This window comes from Loxodonta africana, chromosome 6, assembly GCF_030014295.1.
Source record: "Loxodonta africana isolate mLoxAfr1 chromosome 6, mLoxAfr1.hap2, whole genome shotgun sequence".
NCBI classification, from domain to species: domain Eukaryota; kingdom Metazoa; phylum Chordata; class Mammalia; order Proboscidea; family Elephantidae; genus Loxodonta; species Loxodonta africana.
In genome coordinates, this window is record NC_087347.1 from 32,539,754 (window position 1) to 32,553,561 (window position 13,808).

General features: G+C 38.6%; 1 protein-coding gene across 6 annotated transcripts in view; it reads right to left on the reverse strand.

Annotated features, from left to right (window-relative positions):
- The window catches only part of LOC111747568 (sperm-associated antigen 16 protein-like), an 803,762-nt gene that overhangs the window by 305,151 nt on the left and 484,803 nt on the right, over positions 1-13,808 (reverse strand). The window lies entirely within an intron of this gene.

Below are 13,808 nucleotides of genomic sequence, written 5' to 3' on the forward strand. Positions count from 1 at the left end.
CCCACCTGGCCGTGCAGGTGACGCCAACCCAGTTCGCGCGAGAGGTGTGGCGCTCCGGAAGGAGAAGTCCCCGGGAGGAAGTGACTGGTTCCGGAACGGGGAAAGCAGAGTCTCAACCCGGAAGTCATCACGCTGGGATTTGGGCGCACGCACGGGCGGGGCGTGAGCGCGGGGTCCATTTTTATTACCCTGAATTGACCCAGGGGGCGGGCCCACCTGGCCGTGCAGGTGACGCCAACCCAGTTCGCGCGAGAGGTGAGGCGCTCCGGAAGGAGAAGTCCCCGGGAGGAAGTGACTGGTTCCGGAACGGGGAAAGCAGAGTCTCAACCCGGAAGTCATCCCGCTGGGATTTGGGTGCGCACACAGGCGGGGCATGACCGCGGGACCCAATTATAATCGCCTAAATAGACCCTGGGGGCGGGCCCACCCGTTCGTGCGGGAAACGCCCACCCAGTGCCCACGAGCGGTGCCGCGCACCGGAGGAAGTCCCCAGGAGGAAGTGACTGGTTTCCGAGCAAGGAAAGCAGTGTCCTAGCCAGGGACCCGTCCAGCCCGGATTTTGGCGAACGGGGGCGGAGCGTGAACGTGGTGTTCAGCTCTATATTCTGTGGTGCTACACTCCTAGCTCTCAGATCCCTCCCCCACCCTCCTCAGGCGACCCCATTAACATCCGAATACCCGGAGCCAGAGAGAGAATTCAGATAGGGATCTGACTGCATTTTTTTTTAGCTGCCTACTTGGAAAATCTAGTTTCCCAGTGATGGCTCGGAGACAGCAGTCCATATCAAACCACATAAAGAAACAGACCATGACAGCTTCTCCAACCCCCCAAACAAAAGAATCAAAATCTTTCCCAAATGAAGATACAATCCTGGAATTATCAGATACAGAATATAAAAAACTAATTTACAGAATGCTTAAAGATATCACAAATGAAATTAGGATAAATGCAGAAAAAGCCAAGGAACACACTGATAAAACTGTTGAAGAACTCAAAAAGATTATTCAAGAACATAGTGGAAAAATTAACAACTTGCAAGAATCCATAGAGAGACAGCATGTAGAAATCCAAAAGATTAACAATAAAATTACAGAATTTGACAACGCAATAGAAAGTCAGAGGAGCAGACTCGAGCAATTAGAATGTAGACTGGGACTTCTGGAGGACCAGGGAAACAACACCAACATAGCTGAAAAAAAATCAGATAAAAGAATTAAAAAAAATGAAGAAACCCTAAGAATCATGTGGGACTCTATCAAGAAGGATAACTTGCGAGTGATTGGAGTCCCAGAACAGGGAGGGGGGACAGAAAACACAGAGAAAATAGTTGAAGAACTCCTGACACAAAACTTCCCTGACATCATGAAAGACGAAAGGATATCTATCCAAGATGCTCATCGAACCCCATTTAAGATTGATCCAAAAAGAAAAACACCAAGACATATCATCATCAAACTTGCCAAAACCAAAGACAAACAGAAAATTTTAAAAGCAGCCAGGGAGAAAAGAAAGGTTTCCTTCAAGGGAGAATCAATAAGAATAAGTTCAGACTACTCAGCAGAAACCATGCAGGCAAGAAGGGAACAGGACGACATATACAGAGCACTGAACGAGAAAAACTGCCAACCAAGGATCATATATCCAGCAAAACTCTCTCTGAAATATGAAGGAGAAATTAAGATATTTACAGATAAACACAAGTTTAGAGAATTTGCAAAAACTAAACCAAGACTGCAAGAAATGCTAAAGGAGATTGGCCGGATGACCAATAATATCAGATACCAGCACAATACAAGGTCACAAAACAGAACGTCCTGATATCAACGCAACTCAAATAGGGAAAGCACAAAAACAAACAAATTAAGACTAATTCTAAAAAATAAATAAATAAACAAAATAATACACACAACAGGAAATCATGGAAATCAATAGATAAACGATCAAAATAATCAAAAAGAGGGACTAAATATAGGAGGCATTGAACTGCCAGATGGAGAGTGATACAAGGCGAAATAGAAGGATACAAGTTAGGTTTTTACTTAGAAAAATAGGGGTAAATAAAAAGGTAACCACAAAAAGGAATATCAATTCCATAACTCAAGAAAAAAGCCAAGAAAAACGTAACCACTCAATAAACACAAAGTTAAACATTATGAAAATGAGGATCTCACAAGCTACTAAGAAAAACGTCTCAGCACAAAAAAGCATGTGGAAAAATGAAATGGCCAACAACACACATGAAAAGGCATCAAAATGACAGCACTAAAAACTTACTTATCTATAATTACGCTGAATGTAAATGGACTAAATGCACCAATAAAGAGACAGAGAGTCACGGACTGGATAAAAAAACACGATCCATCTATATGCTGCCTACAAGAGACACACCTTAGACTTAGAGACACAAACAAACTAAAACTCAAAGGATGGAAAAAAATATATCAAGCAAACAATAAGCAAAAAAGAAGAGGAGTAGCAATATTAATTTCTGACAAAATAGACTTTAGACTTAAATCCACCACAAAGGATAAAGAAGGACACTATATAATGATAAAAGGGACAATTGATCAGGAAGACATAACCATATTAAATATTTATGCACCCAATGACAGGGCTGCAAGATACATAAATCAAATTTTAACAGAATTGAAAAGCGAGATAGACACCTCCACATATATAGTAGGAGACTTCAACACACCACTTTCGGAGAAGGACAGGACATCCAGTAAGAAGCTCAATAGAGACACGGAAGACCTACTTACAACAATCAACCAACTTGACCTCATTGACTTATACAGAACTCTCCACCCAACTGCTGCAAAATATACTTTTTTTTCCAGCGCACATGGAACATTCTCTAGAATAGACCACATATTAGGGCATAAAACAAATCTTTCCAGAATCCAAAACATCGAAATATTACAAAGCATCTTCTCAGACCACAAGGCAATGAAGCTAGAAATCAATAACAGAAAAACTAGGGAAAAGAAATCAAATACTTGGAAAATGAACAATACCCTCCTGAAAAAAGACTGGGTTATAGAAGACATCAAGGAGGGAATAAGGAAATTCTTAGAAAGCAATGAGAATGAAAATACTTCCTATCAAAACCTCTGGGACACAGCAAAAGCAGTGCTCAGAGGCCAATTAATAGCGATAAATGCACACATACAAAAAGAAGAAAGAGCCAAAATCAGAGAACTGTCCCTACAACTTGAACAAATAGAAAGTGAGCAACAAAAGAATCCATCAGGCACCCGAAGAAAACAAATAATAAAAATTAGAGCTGAACTAAATGAATTAGAGAACAGAAAAACAATTGAAGGAATTAACAAAGCCAAAAGCTGGTTCTTTGAAAAAATTAACAAAATTGATAAACCATTGGCTAGACTGACTAAAGAAAAACAGGAAAGGAAACTAATAACCCGAATAAGAAACGAGAAGGACCACATCACAACAGAACCAAATGAAATCAAAAGAATCATATCAGATTACTACATAAAATTGTACTCTAACAAATTTGAAAACCGAGAAGAAATGGATAAATTCTTAGAACAATACTACTTACCTAAACTAACACATTCAGAAGTAGAACAACTAAATAGACCCATAACAAAAAAAGAGATTGAAACGGTAATCAAAAAACTCCCAACAAAAAAAAGTCCTGGCCCAGATGGCTTCACTGCAGAGTTCTACCAAACCTTCAGAGAAGACTTAACACCATTACTATTGAAGGTATTTCAAAGTATAGAAAAAGACGGAATACTACCCAACTCATTCTATGAAGCTACCATCTCCCTGATACCAAAACCAGGTAAAGACATTACAAAAAAAGAAAATTTTAGACCTATATCCCTCATGAACATAGATGCAAAAATCCTTAACAAAATTCTAGCCAATAGAATCCAACAACACATCAAAAAAATAATACACCCTGATCAAGTGGGATTTATACCAGGTATGCAAGGCTGGTTTAATATCAGAAAAACCATTAATGTAATCCATCACATAAATAAAACAAAAGATAAAAACCACATGATCTTATCAATAGATGCAGAAAAGGCATTTGACAAAGTTCAACACCCATTTATGATAAAAACTCTAACCAAAATAGGAATTGAAGGAAAATTCCTCAACATAATAAAGGGCATAGATGCAAAGCCAACGGCCAATATCACTCTAAATGGAGAGAACCTGAAAGCATTTCCCTTGAGAACGGGAACCAGACAAGGATGCCCTTTATCACCGCTCTTATTCAACATCGTACTTGAAGTCCTAGCCAGGGCAATTAGGCTAGACAAAGAAATAAAAGGTATCCAGATTGGTAAGGAGGAAGTAAAGCTATCACTATTTGCAGATGACATGATCGTATACATGGAAAACCCTAAGAAATCCTCCAGAAAACTACTGAAACTAATAGAAGAGTTTGGAAGAGTCTCAGGATATAAAATAAACATACAAAAATCACTTGGATTCCTCTACATCAACAAAAAGAACACCGAAGAGGAAATAACCAAATCAATACCATTCACAGTAGCCCCCAAGAAGATAAAATACTTAGGAATAAATCTTACCAAGGATGTAAAAGACCTATACAAAGAAAACTATAAAACTCTGCTACAAGAAATTCAAAAGGACACACTTAAATGGAAAAACATACCCTGCTCATGGATAGGAAGACTTAACATAGTAAAAATGTCTATTCTACCAAAAGCCATCTATACATACAACGCACTTCCAATCCAAATACCAATGTCATACTTTAAGGGAATAGAGAAACAAATCACTAATTTCATATGGAAAGGAAAGAACCCCCGGATAAGCAAAGCATTACTGAAAAAGAAGAAAGTGGGAGGCCTCACCCTACCTGATTTCAGAACCTATTATACAGCCACAGTAGTCAAAACAGCCTGGTACTGGTACAACAACAGGCACATAGACCAATGGAACAGAATTGAGAACCCAGATATAAATCCATCCACGTATGAGCAGCTGATATTTGACAAAGGACCAGTGTCAGTCAATTGGGGAAATGATAGCCTTTTTAACAAATGGTGCTGGCATACCTGGATATCCATTTGCAAAAGAATGAAACAGGACCCATACCTCACACCATGCACAAAAACTAACTCCAAGTGGATCAAAGACCTAAACATAAAGACTAAAACGATAAAAATCATGGAAGAAAAAATAGGATCTACCCTAGGAGCCCTAATACAGGGCATAAACAGAATACAAAACATTACCAAAAATGATGAAGAGAAACCAGATAACTGGGAGCTCCTAAAAATCAAACACCTATGCTCATCTAAAGACTTCACCAAAAGAGTAAAAAGACCACCTACAGATTGGGAAAGAATATTCAGCTATGACATCTCAGACCAGCGCCTGATCTCTAAAATCTACATGACTCTGTCAAAACTCAACCACAAAAAGACAAACAACCCAATCAAGAAGTGGGCAAAGGATATGAACATACATTTCACTAAGGAAGATATTCAGGCAGCCAACAGATACATGAGAAAATGCTCTCGATCATTAGCCATTAGAGAAATGTAAATTAAAACTACGATGAGATTCCATCTGACACCAACTAGACTGGCATTAATTCAAAAAACACAAAATAATAAATGTTGGAGAGGCTGCGGAGAGACTGGAACTCTCATACACTGCTGGTGGGATTGTAAAATGGTACAACCACTTTGGAAATCCATTTGGCGTTATCTTAAACAGTTAGAAATAGAACTACCATACAACCCAGAAATCCCACTCCTCGGAATATACCCTAAAGATACAAGACCCTTCACACAAACAGATATATGCACACCCATGTTTATTGCAGCTCTGTTTACAATAGCAAAAAGCTGGAAGCAACCAAGATGTCCATCAACGGACGAATGGGTAAATAAATTGTGGTATATTCACACAATGGAATACTACGCATCGATAAAGAACAGTGACGAATCCCTGAAACATTTCATAACATGGAGGAATCTGGAAGGCATTATGCTGAGCGAAATGAGTCAGTTGCAAAAGGACAAATATTGTATAAGACCACTATTATAAGATCTTGAGAAATAGAAAAAACGGAAAAGAACACATACTTATGTGGTTACAAAGGGGGGAGGTAGGGAGGGAGGGAGAGGGCTTTTTATTGATCAATCTGTAGATGGGAACTGCTTTGGGTGAAGGGAAAGACAACACTCAAAACAAGGAAGGTCAGCCTAATTGGACTGAATTAAAAGTAAAGAGGTTTCCGAGATAAAATGAAAGCTTCAAAGGTCAGCGAAGCAGGGGCTGGGGTCTGGGGAACTTGGTTTGAGTGGAATTCTAAGTCAATGGGCAAAACAATTCTATTATGAAAACACTCTGCATCCCACTTTGAATTGTGGCACCTGGGGTCCTAAATGCCAACAAGCAGCCATCTAAAATACATTAATTGGTCTCAACCCACCGGGAGCAAAGGCAAAGGAAGAACACCAAGGTCACACGACAACTAAGAACCCAAGAGACAGAAAGGGCCACTTGAACCAGAGACCTACATTATCCTGAGACCAGAAGAAGTAGTTGGTGCCCGGCCACAATCGATGTCTGCCCTGTCAGGGAACACAACAGACAACTCCTGAGGGAGCAGGAGACCAATGAGATGCAGACCCCAAATTCTCATTAAAAGACCACACCTAATGGTATGATTGCGACTAGAGGAATCCCAGAGATAATGCTCCCCAGAACTTCTGATGGCACAGGACAGGAACCATCCCCGAAGACAAATCATCAGGCATGAAAAGGACTGGTCAGTGGGGGGGAGAGAGATACTGATGAAGAGTGAGCTAATTAAATCAGGTGGACACGGAAGAGTGTGTTGGCAACTCTTGACTGGAGGGGGGATGGGAAGATAGAGAGAGAGGGAAGATGGTAAAATTGGCACGAAACGAGAGACTGTAAGGGCTGACTCAATAGGGGGAGAGCAAGTGGGAGAAGGGAGTAAGATGTATGTAAACCTACATGTGACAGACTGATTGGAATGGTAAATGTTCACTTGAAGCTTAATAAAAATTAAAAAAAAAAAAAATCGCATAATTCTGGAGGCTGTCAAGAAATAAATCTGCTTCAAAAATAGGTAAAATATAAGTACACTATAATAACTATATGTGTTCCTCAGATTCATTTCATAGTCCCTTGCTTTGTGTGTGTGTGCTTGTATTACTAAGCCAGTAGCTGCATCTCTATACAAATGAATTAAATTGTGTAAGAATCCAAAGGGAAGAAACAAAAATATAATCCACTGTTCTACACTCATGTATTATAAAGAATTTTACAATGTTTCCATATCTCCTTAGCCCTAAGAAAGGTTACATGAGGCAGATCTATTTTACAAGGCTATAGACGTGAAACCCTGGTGGCGCAGTGGTTAAGTGCTACAGCTGCTAACCAAAGGGTCGGCAGTTCGAATCCACCTGGTGCTCCTTGGAAACTCTATGGGGCAGTTCTTCTCTGTCCTATAGGGTCGCTATGAGTTGGAATCGACTCGATGGCAGTTGGAGTGGGTTATAGACATGAAACATGAATGCCTAATTATGAATTTAAAAATCATTTAGTAGTGATATGCAATCCCACTTTATGCCATTATAATATCCTGTTTCTTACCATTAAGAGAAAAGTAGATTCTAAAGAATGTAGAGATTCAGGGAATTTTTTTCCTATAAATATACCTTAGATTTAGTTATATAAATATTTGTGTCACTAAGCAAAGCCATGAAACAGTAATGGACAGAATTTATTGTGAGGTTTGAAGGTCTAATAATCTGGGTATAATTTGACGCGATGACTGTGGCTATAATTATAGTCTACAGGAAAGACTGTTCTCAGTACTTAAAAAAACAAGTCCTCAATTACCAAATAAGCTGTATTATATTTCACTAACAATATAACTCCACTTTAGACTTGAAAAATAATGAAATCTTGAAAACACATCAAGTCAAAACTGCAAGCTTGAAAAGAGTAACGCTAAGATCATACAAATTATTATTACAGTTAAGTTATGCTCAAATTTTAACTCCACTTTCATTAAAGTGATCATTTCACTCAGTTTAGTAAGGAAGGGGTTTCTTTAGGAAAAAAAGAAAAAAATAACACCAATATCCATCAGACAAACAGGCAAGCAATTAAGTAGACCAAGGATCTAAAGTGAATGTAACTCCCTTTTTTTCCCCCTCTCATCACTATGTGTGTGTAACTCTGAATACTCTAAGATGTGCCCCATCAGTTTCCCACCAAGTGAAGTAACATTCTGCTCAACATAAGTCTTTACCTGACATTTCACTTATCTATAACTGTCATGCTCATGGATATTTGGGGGGAGGGGGAAGGGGCTGGGGTATGACAAATAAATTATACATTTCTCTTTCTCCCTCCTTCCCCCTTCCCTTCCCTACCACCCCCCCATCTTTCTGAAGGGCAAGCAACCAAATATATATAAAATTCAGTAACTGAATTTTATCAGAACCTAGCAGACTATTTGAAACAGTAGCAAAGCTGTGTTTACACGCTGAGAAGCATTTCAAAACCTACTGTGTGCTTAGGCCTTATCACATCTTCTTTATTGTAATGATTATTATTATAATTCTGGTCTTCGTTTCCAGTATTCTGCCAGCAAACTATACTACTCTTTGATCCTCAAATAAGCACTAACCAACACTCTACTTTACAACCCTATATTTTTGCTTCTGCTGCCACTAGGACTGCCTAGTAAGGCCTGTTGATCCAGAACACAGATGCCATCCCTCATCCCACTCACCGATCCTAGCCCTGTTTGATACTTAGAAATCCTATCTCAAAAATGACCTCTTCCCTGGAGCCTTTACTGATTTCCTCAAACTGGTTGTACTCCCCCTCATTTAAACCTCAAACATGTTTTTTGTGGACATTTATGGAATTTAGCTTACTCTCCTTTGAATGGATCATCTTACCTTCCCAAATAAGTGAAGAATGATCAAACTTTCTAAAATTCTAGGTGCTTTTCCAAAGCCAGAAATCACTGTGTTCGATTTCTAGTTCACCTTTTAAGTAATTTCTTACTGAAGGGAAAATTAATGCCAGCTTTTGGCACAGACTGAGGAAAAGTTTCTGTTCTATTTTGAGCAGCTCAGTGCCTCCTGAGCAAACACTATCAATTTCTGGCCTCTTATCTAGCATCCAGCTAACTAAACAGTATATCCTCTGGAGGGTTTTGTCTGAATTATCAAGATAATTGCCTCAATTCTTTTCTTCATTGGGGTAAGAGGCCAGGCCTAAGTATTGTTATTATTAAAGCTAAGTGATTAAAAATATAAATTCCTTCTCTCTACTTCATTTCCTATCAACATTTTAATATGCATTCCTAATTTCCAAGTGTGAAAAAAGTATCCAAATTTGAAACAAACAAATAAACAAACAGAAAACTGTGGCTTCTTTCAGTAATGGCCTGGTTTGGAAGCCCTCAGGAACCTCAAGAGTAGTTATGACACTGGAATACAGAAAGCTTGCTGAGCACATGGCTTTTACCTTAATGATAATGTCAATTTAAATGTGATTTTCCTACCTTTTCTTCTTTTCTTTCTTCCTTTCATAACAGGAAGTGCCTCCCCTCCTGTATCCTCCCCATCTCCTTTCTATGGCTGTTAGCAGGAAGTCACAAATTTCATTTCAAAAAAGATGTTTTAAATGGTAGCTCATGAGAAAGTGGATAATCTTCTGCTATAGGATTGTACTGTACTATCATCCACCCCTGGAATTTCATTGATGGACGATGTTGGATGCCTGCCATACACTGTACACATCGGCTTTACTGCTGTACAACTATAATGTCCCCTTTTTTTCTAGGGTGTGAAATATGTCCTCTTTTAAGGAAACTTCCAATACAGAATAAAAAAGATTTCATTTTAGAATTGTTGGTTTGGGCTAGATATCATATGTGAGAGAGCTCTCAAAATGTTACAGAATTTTATGCAACTTCATTAGCCTCTACAAGTGAAAGAATATTTATTTTAAATCATTGTTATGTCTAAGATCTTGACATAGGGAGTGTCTATTGAGACAGTAGACATTTTCTTAGGAATTATTTGTGACTCCAATACTTTTTTTTTTGTAATAGTGAGAAAGATAAATGTTTCCTCATATAGAGAAGAAAAGAATACCTTTTTAATAAGTTCATTAAAATTCTACATTGCAAGCATCTTTTTTTTTTTGAATCAAAGTACAATAAGAACAAAAGACTCAACTAATAATTAATAAATATGGTGAGGGTTTACATGTCTTTCTGAAGAAGTACTATGAGGCTCAGTATTTTAAATAGCATTGGCAGATGAAGAATTGTGAGATCTATAGCAGAGTTATCCATCATCTTAGAGAAACCACCCATTTAAATGTATGCTTTGTAGTCAGTCAGGATTGGCTACCCACAATCATTCACAACTGTATCTCTTTCTTTTTTCCACTACGGAGCTTAGAAAGCTAAAGAAAGCTTAGAAAGCTTCCCAGGCTATCCTGACAATAGGGACAGCCATGTGACATAGTTCTGCCTATGCTGATATGATTATATGACTCACTTCTGAGTCCTGATTGTTAATAGAGTTAATTGTGATTGTAAAAATTGCAATTGTAGAAGCTGTAGATACGAAAGAGTGGACTAAAGGGGAGCCACTCCTGGACTGAAGTACAGTGGCCAAACCTAAAGTCCCTTAAAGGTTTTGCTATGCTGATACCTCGAGTGAGGCAAAGAATGATCTTCCCTCAGTTAAATTTTATCAGAGGCCAGAGAGGGAGAAGCCCAGGCGACTTGGAGAACCTGGCCAGATCAGATGGAAACCTGCAGCAGACCTGAATGGCTAGCACCTGAGTGACCTCAGCTTTAGTGCTTTTTGCCCTACTGATGGACTAATAGTTAATGTCTGTTTTTGACTGGAAAATGACTGGGAGAAGGGTGTTATCCTCCAAATCTGAAAGAACATGGCTAGAGAAGCCAGGGGGTGGCCTGCAGTGTGATAAATCACTTTTGTGTGGCCTTTCCAGCCATGATTTTGTAACTCCCACCCAAGTAATTGGGTGGCACTGTGTGATAGGGTAATTGTGGCCCACCAAAGGGATTGGTCAGTTTTGCCAATCTGCTGGGTTTGAAATGAGCCACTACAGAGGCAGGGAAGAGAAAAGCATACCACCACTGAGGAAGAATAGCCAGCACCTTCTTGGACCTACGATCCCTGAGCTGAGAAGCTCCTAGAACCAGGAAACAGAGAGAGGGAGAGAACTGTAACACTGAAGTCAACGAGAAGCAGCAGCAGAGACACAACAACTGAGACTTGGCAGCAGGAGATGGCTCAGTGGGCTTCTCAGCCCACACAGAGAGAAAGCTGAGTACCTTTGTGCAGAGGCCTAGCGTCAGGTAGAGGTGTGCCTGCATGCAGGGCTGAGAAGGGGGTGTCCTGATGGAAGAATTGTGTCCTTGAGTGTTCCTGAGCCTAAAGTGTAACCTGTTATTACCCTAATAAACCCCATAATCATAAGTATGGTCTGTGAGTTCTATGAGGCCATTGCAATGAATTATCAAACCCAGTAGAGAGCGCTATGGGAGAGATGGTTGGTATCAGAGTTGGTAAAGATGGGGGAGAGATAAAGAATATCTGACCCGCACCTCAACAAGAATCAGCCTTGGGCTGTTGATCTTGATTCTCCTTTCCCTTTGTGGAGTTAGAGGAGGTCCGACACTGCTCCCATGCCATTTTTACAGCCTCTATAATTTTTTTTTTTTTTATAAGGGAGCCCTGGTGGTGCAGTGGTTTAGAGCTTGGCTCCTAACCAAAAGGTCGGCAACTCAAATCCACCAGCCACTCCCTGGAAACCCTATGGGGCAGTTCTATTCTGTCCTATAGGGTTGCTATCAGTTGGAATCTTGACAGCAATGGGTTTGGATTTTCGGTTTTAGTTTATATAGTATATAAAAAGAAAAAAAAGTATATAGTGAATAGTAAATATGTTCAGATTTTCTCTTGTTCGTCTCTTTAGCACTAACATTAAACCATTCCCTACTATAGTGATCCTATAGGTAGGTAGGAGCATTGTATGAACACATAAATATATTTCATGATTTATTCCTATAATACGGCACAAAAGAGAAAAGTCACTAAGGATCTGCAGGAAGATAAAAGAACTGATAAGGGTAAGTAAAAAGAGCAAGGAGAATTAAAATGAAGAGACTCAGTAATGTCACATTGGGGCATGTTTGTGTGAAAGAGAGAGACATAAAAAAAGAAAAAAATATTTTGGGGGTTAATGTGAAGTTCATTTCACAGAGAGAAGGCACTGCTGGGGGGATACAAATATTAAAATTTGAACAAATGTCTCATAAAGCAAAGAGTTTCTATGAACCTTGCCCTAAGTTTTGTAGAAATTTCAAAAACAGCAGTTGGGTAGTTGTCTGTCAGCATTAAGGACTAAGAAAATGTAATTTGGATGTAATACAATACCCAAGGTAAATGCTGAATAATAACAGCAATGTTTAGATTCTCTGTTATAATTATAGTTAAATCCTACCTCTCCCCAAAAGACCAAACCCATTGCTGTTGATTCCGACTCATAGCGACCCTATATGACAGAATAGAACTGCCCCACAGAGTTTCCGAGGAGCACCTGGTGGATTCGAACTACTGACCTTTTGATTAGCAGCCATAGCACTTAACTATTACGCCACCAGGATTTCCATTTATAGAGTTAGGAATATATTAACTAAAGTTATAACAATATATTTTTTCTAATTTAGGTACAAGACAAAGAATTTCCACTAAAGTATATTCCTCATATATTTAGATAAGTAAATTTTGGGAAAAATAGTTTTCCTGTTGGCTAATATATTCCTGGTTGGACATCTAAAACTGGAAGAAAATGAAAGGGGTAGTTATAACACCTGATGGAAAAAAAAGTAATGAAAATATCTTAAATATTTAGTTGTTTTGTTTTTAAAGATAAAATGAGTACTACTATTTATTGTGTCCCCTCAAGCTTTTTGATGCTATTGGTCTCAGATAACCAACAGATAATGTTATCATTTGGTAACCCTATTTCCACTCAATTTGTTCTGCATAAAGAAATCTGTTTATCAAAACACACAAAAAACCATTATTTTCAAAACAGAGTAAAAATGGCTACTGGTTCAGCTTTGCTTTATTTAGCCATAGAATAAATAATGGAATCTGTCAACATGCCATCAACACTCCCTCTCATTCATTCTTATTCTACCTCAAGTGAGAAACATAACTTTTTGAAATTAAAACAAAGAGAAAATGTGTAAACATGCAGTTCACCTGGTTTGAGGTTATTATCCTATAAACTCCAAATGGGTCAGTATTTTTCCATTGAAAATATAAAATATTGATTTGCCAAATTACCACACTTTATAATGTATGGTAGTTAAAATATCAAGGCACAACTCTGCCATTTGGAGAATTCTGCAGAAAGCTGCAATCGCTTACAATTACAAAAAAAAAAAAAAAGTGGACACAATGAAACCTTTGGGGGCAGAAAAAGATAAAAGGTGGAATACTCAACCAGGAGAGACCATCATAGATTAGCATGGATTCTAGTAAAACATATCAGAGGTAAATTTACAACGAACTTCAGATTGAGAACAATGGTTTGAGTAGTTTATAGGGTTCTCTGATATCTTAAAATGAACAATTATGGAACAAGCTGGCTGTGTGGGACCATGGTTTAACGTTACTGAGTTATAAAACAAAAAAACAGAATTCTCTGCAATTCATTTGGATCTTAGTTTTTC